Genomic DNA, 10243 nt, shown 5'->3' with positions numbered 1-10243 from the left:
AAGAGCTCCTGAAAGAAATCAAACTTCATTGGGGTCTTGAGGATTGAATAGGAGTTTGTTAGATAAAGGAAGAATAGAATGCATATGAAGCACAGATACCCAGGCTTAGGAGGTCATAGAAGCATCTATGGCTCAACCCAGGAACCTAGAAAGGATAGGAGAAGGGGATGTGTCTCAAAAGGCTGGAAGGACTCGACACTTGTGCTAAGAGGGCTGTGGGTCACCTAGAGAGAGTCAGAGGGGACTTAATGGCACTCATCCAGCTACTACTTGAGCAACATGGAAAAGGAAATGGAGCCGTGTGGGTAAACCGAGGTCCCAATGCAGGTGACACAGGTGACCAGCATGAGAGTGGTCGAGGCATCCTGTCTGCCCTAGTGCTGGCCACGGTTTTGTTCCTTGTTCTTGTTACTGTATATTTCAGAAGAGAACACAGGCACATGGCTGCACAGCCTGCAGAATCCTGCCTTCCTGTGCGCCCTGACTGCATAGCCAATGAAAGTGGCCATAGAGGCATAGGAGAAAGAGGAATTGGCAGCTCTAGGAGGACCCAGGCTGGCAGCTGGGACCTGTAGTTTGAGCAGTGACATCAGTTTCTATGAAGGCATGCACAGGACAGTTCATAGATATCTGGTCAGTTTGCATTGCCCCTCTCTGTGCTGCCGCACCCACCTGAACCTGGGTGGAGGCACAGGAGCTTAGGGCTCTCAGCAGTGGTGGTGGAGGCCATCTGCCCTCAGCGAGCTCCTGCTCAGGAGTTCTCAGCACATGTGGCTTGCCTGGCACTCTTCAGGCTTGAGCTGAATAAACTATAGTACATGAAAACAGAGTGGAAATGAAAAATACTTTTTATTTTACAATTATTTTCAAATGTTCACATCTTAGGGAAGGGATCACGCTCATTCTTAAAGCCCAGTAAGATTTGTAGAGCTTTTCTGTCCTCTGTCCTATGATCAAGAAGAGGGATGACTGTCTTCTGGGTGCAGCTTGGAGGGAAGCTGGGCTGAGGGGCATCATACTGTGGATAGCAGCATGCTGAGGCTTGCCAGAGGGCTAAGCTGGAGAAATGGCTCACATGTTCAGGGCATTCTAAGAAAGTCTGGGGGAGGGAGGTTAATCCAGGACAGGAGAGATAAGACTTCTGGCTCCAGGAGAATTTAAACACGGTTACCCACTGATGCTTTGGACTTGACTTGGCAAGTGACTTGTACCCCAAACTCTGTATCATGCCCTGGACTGCCTGTACCTCACACAGAACAGAGAGGGGTATGGCACTCATGGGAAACAGTGAGGACGGGCAGCCTTTCCATGGGGTCCTGTTCAGAAATTGGACATGGGCACGGCAAATGCCAATCCACCTACCAGCACACAGTCATTTCCCAGGGCAGGTAACATTTTTGGCTAAGTAAATTTGAATAAAATAACAGAATGGTATGCTTTGGACCTTAGCTACTAAAGAATAGAAGCAAGAGGCTGGACACTAAACTAGTTCAAAAGTCTCTGTAACTCCCAAATTCTGTTCAGCTCTGCTCTGCTCTGGTCTGTTCTCTTCCTGGTTAAGTGCTAAAACAGAAATGCTTTAATTTCTTGAAGATCCAACTTGCTGACTTTCCACAGCAGGCACACACTGCATGTTTAATGCCTTAGTATTACACCAAAAATAATTTTAAAAGGTTTCTCGTGGCACATGTGATTCAGCTCATGTCAATCAGACCGGACGACTCACCCAATCTGTGTTTTCCACCAGTGGCCCTCAGAGGGCTCAGAGTGTGTACTTTGCTTTTCAGGTATGCAGCTACACTGGTATTGAGAAAAAATGAGGACAGATGCCATTTCTAAGCAGGTCATTTTTCCTGCATTGACTTAGGTCTAGTCCAACATTTGTGATAGATTACAATATGATGAGGCTTAATAGTACATAGTTATTTAGGTGCTGGAAAGAGTGCATGTGTTTTTGACCTTCAAAGCCTACAGAGGTAGGCAGAGGGGACAGAAACTCATCCATTGCTCCTGGGTTAAGAGCAGAGGGTCTATTCCATCCTAAGTGGCAGAACTGGGCTAGTACTTGGGCTTCATCTTAGCCTGATAGACTTCCTGTCAAATACATATCTAAATTTCTGAATATTTTTATTTACTATGAAATATGAAATGTATATGTTCCTCTATTTTCTGGAAACAGTCTGTTGCTGTTGACATCCCTTTGGATCCACCTGCACACATACTCTGTGACCTGGGCTGAGGCATTCGCTTATTTTGAGCTCAGTCTCAGAACAGAGTTTTCTTTTGCTTTACTATGGTAATGGATGTGTTGTAGTCACAAATTGTGGAAACACTCTTTCTCCAGACTCTGTAACACAGACTTTTATGCATATGATGTAAGTACCAAGAACGATGCTTTGTACTCCTTGGAAGCAGTGAAGTACATACAAGTACAAGAGGTGGTGTTGCATTGAGTAGTGTTCTTTTACTTCCCTGATGCTCCAATGAACACATAGCTTACTCTGATTGGAAGTCCCCTGGTACTGGAGCCCTGGATGATACATGATGATGCTTCTTTAGAATATCAAATGAAATATGCTGGATACTGAGATAGCTACTAAACACCTAAGATGCCTAGCTAGTATAAATTAGCATGGTGGCTCTAATTGCAAGAGGGCTTCCTCTTTCAGAGCCACATTCTTTGTTAACAGTATCAGAAAATCTGTGTTCACAGCTGGAAGAGGCTGCTTGGTGCTGCTGGGAATACAAGCAGCCCAGTTAACTCCTCTAACCCAGAGCCACCCGGAGGTGAGGCCAGCCTGCTCTGCACATGGCTTGGGGGACTCTGGCAGCTGCTTTGGCTGTGCAACCTGCCACCCTTTCTCCTCCTCTGCCTGGCTCCCTCCTCTGCACACAGCCTCAGGCCCTGCCCAGCCAGTTGTTCATCCTCATTTCTGCAGTCCCCAGCCAGAAGCCCTCCCTGCAACTGCAGGCTGTGCCTGAGTGTGCGGCTCACTCTGTGGTGACCCCACTGCCATTGTAAGCCACATCCTTGTCTTCTACCCTCAGGTAGCTGCAATGACAGGTGCATCTTCAGTGGCTCTTCAGGCTCTGGTCCTGCCTCCCAGCCCATGGGAGAGGGCCCTCTCTACCTTCTCCCATGTGTGCTGTATGTAACATGCAGAAGGACTGTGGCCTGACTTCCCATCTTCTCCCCACAGAAGCCCTCAGCTGTCCCTTTGTGTAGGCTGTCCCTGTCATCCTTGGGCTCTAGATGCTGCCATCCGAACCCTGCCATCAGTACTCCAAAAGCACCCATCCTTGGGGTCCATGATGGTGTAAACCTTACTGGCTAATTGGCCCTGCTCTCACAGCAATCTCTTTTTCAGCTACTAGACGATCAAGTTTGGCCCCTTTATTTTCATCTCCACCGGCACTCTTCTTTTGTTCTCTCCTGTCAGCCTCTTCATTACTTGGCTTCTTCACATCTGCTTTTCCTGTCTAGAGCACACCCTGTCACCACCTATCTTAAAATCCTGTTCATACTCTTGTTCAGCTCAAGAACCTACAGAGGCTCCCTGTTCCTAACATGGGTTTAGAGATAGTTCAGAGCTTGACTCACCTTACCCATCGGCATCTATACTCTACCGTTTTCAAGCTCAGACTCTCATGTTGGCCAAGACCCATTTTTCTATTCCTCAAATTTCTTGTATAATTTCTGTCTGGTTTGCTTTTCTCTCATTGCTGGGACAAAGTACCTGGTGCCCAAAATTAGGGAAGGAAAGGTTTATTTAGCTGACAGTTTGTGGAGGTTTCAGTCCATACTCAGATGACTCTAGGGCAGACTGGCACATGGCAGAAGGCAGCAGTTCATGTCAGTGGGAAACAGCAAAACAGCTAGAGCAAACGGGAGCAGCGGTGGCAATAATAGTTCAGAGAGCAAGTCTGTCCTCCTTATGTTGCATTCAGGCTCTCCGCCCAGCCAGGTGTACACTCACAGCCGTAACCCCAGCACTGGATCATGAATCAGTCACAGACTAGAAGTCTGTCCTGGGACTGCATGAGGCTTTGGGGGGACAACTAGCCACAAAGCCTAACAATTTCCCTCTACCCCCATGCCAGAAGCAGGTACAGAAGCAAACATAACCCAACATTCTCTGCACTAAGGGTGAGATATATGCCAAACATGTTTGTGTTTTGTTGTAAATGTGGCTGTGGAAGTTCTCTGGAAGGAAGGGATGTCTAAGTCAGTAGACTGGTGTACAAAATGGAGGACCTCATTAATTGCAAAACAGCAGGCTTTATGGTCTTGTGCGTAGCCTGAGATGAGGAAACAGAGTTGCATGGCAGTCCTGAGTGAAAGAGGTTCACTTTCTTGCTGCTCATTGTCACAGCTTTGGATGCTGAGATGCTGCCAAGACCAGGAAGTTTAGGGTGGTGTGTGTCTCTAGATCAGTTATCTTGGAGATATTTTCACCTTGCAGCTTTGGCAAACATAACAGACCAATTTGTTTGCATGTTTCTGAAGAAAACTATATTTATTTATTTATTTATTTATTTATTTATTTATTCTTAGTCTTTTTGAGACAGGGTCTCGCTATGCAGTTCAGGCTGGCTTTGAGTTCACTTTGTAGTCCAGGCTGTTCTCCATCTTGTAAGGATCCTCCTTTCTGGGCCTCCTGAATGCTGGGATTACAGGCATGTGCCACCATGCTCAGTAAGAAAACTAGGGTTTTTTTTTTTCCCTCCATTCTCTAGCACATAATAGTTGGAGATACTCTATTGTGAGGTAAAGGATCCTGACTGATAATGATGTCCACATAATTAATACAGCATCCATGAACTGCTGTAACTGGTGTGCTCCTAGTGAAGGGACTCCCAGGGACTAACCTCTCTCCTAGTCTGAGATGTGTGACCACGCAATAATTCCTGCATTACACTCTGGGGTTTTTCTCAGAATGCCATTCTTCACACAGAATTTCCCAGGGTAGCTGCAAAGCTGAACCATCTTTAAGGCATACAACCATCTCTACACTCTCACTCTGGGCTGGCTGAGTGTGCAGAGAATCAGGTTCCTCTAGCGGGTGAGGTCTGGGCCTTGAGGGAGGTAACCCAGTACATGATCTTGTGCATGGCCTAGAGCCGCAGCTGAACACGGGCATCTTCAGGAACCAAGAAGCATGGTTCCTTCCTTCTCCTGTGGTTATGAATGTTTCATATGCTCCAAATTCCTCAGAACATTTGCTTCCTTTTTATAAAACATTATCCTACACCATCCTTGAGAGAAAAGTGACAAGTGACAAAAAATTGACATTTGAAAAATTTTAACATTTTTTCTTGTTATTGTTTGGGTTTGTTACTGCTTCACTTTAACCACTGTTTAGCAGCCAACGGTGTAACTGCTAATTTTAACAGTTAAATTTACAGTTTTAAACGGTTTTTATGATGCCCAGCTACGTCAACTTGACAAGTCTACTGTTAAAACAACTATTTAAACATTACATTTATAGTTGAAAACATTCTTTGTCACTGCTAAATTGACTCATTTTGACTGCTATTTATTGTCAAAAACATATTTTAAAAAAATTACAGAGTGAGAACACAGCAATTTCTGTAACTTTAAAGTTGTCACTCCAATTCTTTGCATTAGCTAGAAATATTTCATTCTGAAATTGTTCCTACTAAAGATGTGAAAGTCACATAGTACATTTACAGTGAAAACTATTAAATTGATTTATAGTGCAGTGGAAGATTTACTACAGGTGGCTACACACCCAGATGCAAAGAACTGGACCAGAGGGATCCCCTGAGCTTGGAGCTGGTCTTCAGTTTCAAGTAGTTGCTTCAGAATGTAGACACTTTATTTTCCTTACTGGCTTGTAGAATTACTTTAAGAGGGGAAAATTGATTATAAAATTTATCATTTTGATCATGAGTGTTAAACAATAACCATTGTCTTACTGAAACATGTTCATGTTTATTTTACAGCAATGATGTTGCTGATAACATATGTTAAAGTTCATGCTAGCTTTGATAACCTCTTCATTTCACTCATTAAAATGTCTCAGATAGCAGAGAAAACCCTATAGAAGGCTCTTTAGAGAGTTTGCTCTTTTTTCTATCCTGTAGAAGACACTGGCTATTCAGTGTAAGAAGTGGTGAAGTCACAATCATCCCAGTCCACCTGGCTCTCATGATCCTGGGAATATCTTCATTAGGCACGTGGAGTCAACACTCATTGAGGCAGGAATGCCATGAGGGAGAGGCCCAGTGCAGAAGCAAGGACATGTGGCACACTCAGAGGAAAGAGGAAGCGTGGCACCCCCAGAACACAATCAAGTTCATGACAAGGGAAAGGACACACGGATCAGTAATGAAGCAGAACAGTAGAAATTAATGATGATTTGTTTACAACTATTTTAGGAAGACTCACCTCTTAAGAGAAGTAATGAAGGCAGAAGACAGGAAAAGGAGTGTTGCAGGACGGTCCTGCTACAATGCTATATATGGTTAGATTTCTGGAATTATGTGTAAATATATATAATTTTTTATTCCTATTTTAAAAATATATTTTAATTTTTAAAATTTTTTCATCATATTCTGTAGGGATTTAAAGTTTAACATATCAACACTTGATGAAAAATACCTGTCCCATGTTATGCCTAAGATGTTTGATATTCAGACAGATACTGAGGTTAAGCTCAACAGCCTAGGTTATATGGTAATAACAATAAACTTCTCTTCTGGAGGATTAACAACGTAAGTTTGCAGACCAAAAATTAGAGAAAAATGAGGGCTACAAGGACAGCCAACATTCTGGCCCTAGTCTTTCAAGGTCAGTGAAGACTCAGGACTTTGGAGAACCTATACTATAATATCATGTAACTCAGTTGTGTCCCAAATTTTCTGATCAAGAAGATTATGGGACCAAAGAGGAAAGTGATTGATGATGTAAAGTGTGCCTAAGGAGAATCACATGGAGAGAAAACATTCTCTCAGGTTCTCACAGAGAGCACATTGGCCAAGCAATGGCCGTGACTCATCCACATGGCTGACACTGACAAAGGATCTACAAACTGTGGTACAGGTTTTCAGGATAAGTCTGGAGGGGATTTGACTGTCCTTACCAGATACAAAAGTTACATTTCTTGTTATATAGGTTTTGGTTTATCTTGGTCTTAACCATCCAGCAGAAAAGTGTAAAAATCAAGTGGAACTCAGGAGCTCAAAACCAATCTTCCTCTCAGCCTGGAACATCATGAATCTACACAGATACCTGGGATTGTACTCCTTCTTTCTCACCTGCCCACATGATAACAGAAACCTTCCAGCAAATAACCTTCTTCACCTGGAAGCCAAACACCAACATTCTGCAGACTCCAACAAGCACATCCAGATTCGTACAGCCTGCTCTCCTCTTCCAGCCCTGTCTGGGCGTTCAACACCTGCATTCTCAGGTCTGGCAGGGATCTAGGTACTTCCATTTGCTTAGCTATGTAACATCTAGAGAAAAGCTCTGACTCAATTTGTGGGCTGATTTGGGAGAAGTATTTGATCATTATAAACTTTTAAATGCAAGCTAAATAAAGCAATTCACTAAATATTTCATTTTCCCCACCTGTTCAAATTATCCCAACAATGAGGCTGCCATCCACTGCTTCCTTTCTTTACTTCTCATGCTATTGTTCCCATTAAACAATAGATGCAAGTTAGTAAAACATAATTAAAGACCAGGGGAATTGGTTTGTAATGGTTCAGATAGAGTATCTGCTTGTGAATCATTATTGCAAAGAATATAAATTCTACCAGATTCGGAGTGGTACCCTTCCCCTCTGCCTCTCACTGAGCTCCTGCCCAGCTCCTTGGAGTGCTGAGGGAAGCTCCCTCACTGGGTCAGGCTTGGTGAGCACAGTGAAGTAACAGACTGAAGTATGTTCACAGAAAGGCTGAAGTTAAAATATGGGCCCATTTCATATGTCAGCTGATGGAACTCACAGTATTGGCTACAGTATTTCAGCTAATGAACCAGTGACTAACCAGTTGGGTGAGGCACAGGCAGAGCTCTCTCTTCTTCTTCTTCTTTTTTTTTTTTTTTTGGTGGAACCAGGGATTGAACTCAGGCCCTTGTGCTTTCCAGGGAAGCACTTATTCCACTGAGCCATCTCCCCTTGGCCGCGCACTCTCTTCTGAATCCATCATGTTCCTGACCAAACACCTGGCTGGTAACTTACAATTGAATCAGTTTGAGTGTGCAGATGCAGTCCAAGCCACAGTTAGAGCAAGCACTGGGAATGCAGATAATTTCAAACAGACCCACACACGTTCTTCCTTTGAGGAAATGTTTTCCCTATATACTTATAGAACTAATTGACCAATTAAAAATATTCAGGAAGAGTGAGTGCTTGATCTGAAACCTCCTGACAGTGCTGCTCTGTCCTTTTTTGTTTCATAGGTTTCCAGGCATGTGTTCCACACGCGCGCCAAGCAAACATCACAGCTTCTTCCCCTGGCTTCCCACAGATGTTTGTTTCCACCACACTTGGCAGGGTAAAGGATGTGCTGCGGGTGTGCCCCATATGTCCAGGGTGGTTCTCTCCAAGAGAACTCACATCACCCTATGTGGGTGCTCAATATCTGCAGCAATGCTGGGAAGCTCGGACAGGATTATCTCTGAGGGCTTTGCTTTTCTCTCTTCCTGGTTTTGGAGCAAGGATTGTGGCTCTACTTGGGGTATTCTAGAGAAGCAGAGCCATCTGCAGAACTACTTGCAGATCTAGGCTAGTTGTGGTTTAACCAGTCTGCATCCAGAGACCCAAGACCCAGGGGAGCCAACGGCAGAAGACCTCAGTCCCAGTTCAGCAGACTGGAGAATTCTCCTCCTTACACATTTTGTTTTATTTAGGTGACAAGTTGAGATCTCCCTGTGCTATGGGAAGGTAACCCACTTCACTGAGTCCCTGTATTCAAAAGCTGGCCTTATCTAGAAGTGAACCCACAGAAATAATACTCTGGCACCTGAGGCTAGTGGAATGGACCCACAGAATTAACCTTCAGGGTGCCTTACACCTAAAAGGGCAAGTTTTCAGTGTGTTGTCTTAAGCTTTCTGAAGCAAGTAGCTTTTCACTAGCTTTTCCACAAGTGAGAAATTGAGAATCCCTATGCATGGAAATAATTCTCTGCATTCCCTTCCCTTCCAGGGCTATGCCCTTATGGGGTATTCTCACTTTCTTTGCTCTCCTGATCTTCCCCTATTGCAAATAGAATAGCCTTGGAGGTGAATTTCTCTGCTGCACATCTGTGCATACATACAGCCCTGACACTGGGTGGGTGAGGCTAGGAACTGCAGGTTGAAATGCCACACTATGCTCTACCTTATATGCTTTTAGGTACAGCTACCACCTAAACCTGATAGATAAGAGACAGAGCTACACTGAGCTAGAAAGCTGGAGATAGAGGTAGAGGTAGAGGTAGAGTACCCTGGAATTTGTTCTCAAGTAGAAGATTGGGGTGGGGACAAAAATACCTCTCTTTGATGTGTTTATCCTCCCAGAACTCAGCTACAAGGACCCTTCAGGTTCCTGCGATTTGAAGAAAGATTTGAATTGCTGAATACCATTTCTTGTTGCTTTGATACTTGTTTGCTATAATCTGCAGCACTCTTCAAAATTATACTTAACTGGAAACCCTCTGTTTTTGTCCTTAACACCAGTGTCATTTCCCAGCACCATTTGTAATTAGTGTTCTTGAAGCTAGACTGACAGTATAGCTTCTCAGAAAGGTCACCTATGGGTGACCTGGGGTGCTGTCTGTGGAGGAGCAGCCACACTGCCCCTTGCAGATCATGGAGGACAGTTCTCTCTGGGCAGGGCGGCACAAGGCTCTCTCCCTCAGCCTTACCACACTGTCACTCGTGCTAAGTGTGTCTTGTGATGTCAAACACCTTTGCATAGGTGTGTGTGCTGTGTGAAGGGGGGTGTCAGATTTGCTTGTCTCCTCATGATCTTTTTTTTAAAATAAAATTTATTTACTTAATTTCAAATTTTGCCTGTAATCTTATTTATACTGAATCTTCTGTTTCTTTTCTTTTTTCAAAATTTTATTGATAAACAGCAATGAGACAGTTTCAAATCAAATCGGAAGTACAGATTCAACAAATAACACACTGAATATATTCTTCTTAGTGGTTAATTGCTGTACAAGATGCGGACTTGAGATCCTATTTACAAACACCATTAGAACAAATCATTCTATTCATTAAGAGAA

Source organism: Octodon degus, unplaced genomic scaffold (genome assembly GCF_000260255.1).
Source record: "Octodon degus isolate 3935 unplaced genomic scaffold, OctDeg1.0 scaffold00120, whole genome shotgun sequence".
Classification (NCBI taxonomy): domain Eukaryota; kingdom Metazoa; phylum Chordata; class Mammalia; order Rodentia; family Octodontidae; genus Octodon; species Octodon degus.
Note: the sequence above shows the minus strand (reverse complement) of the source record.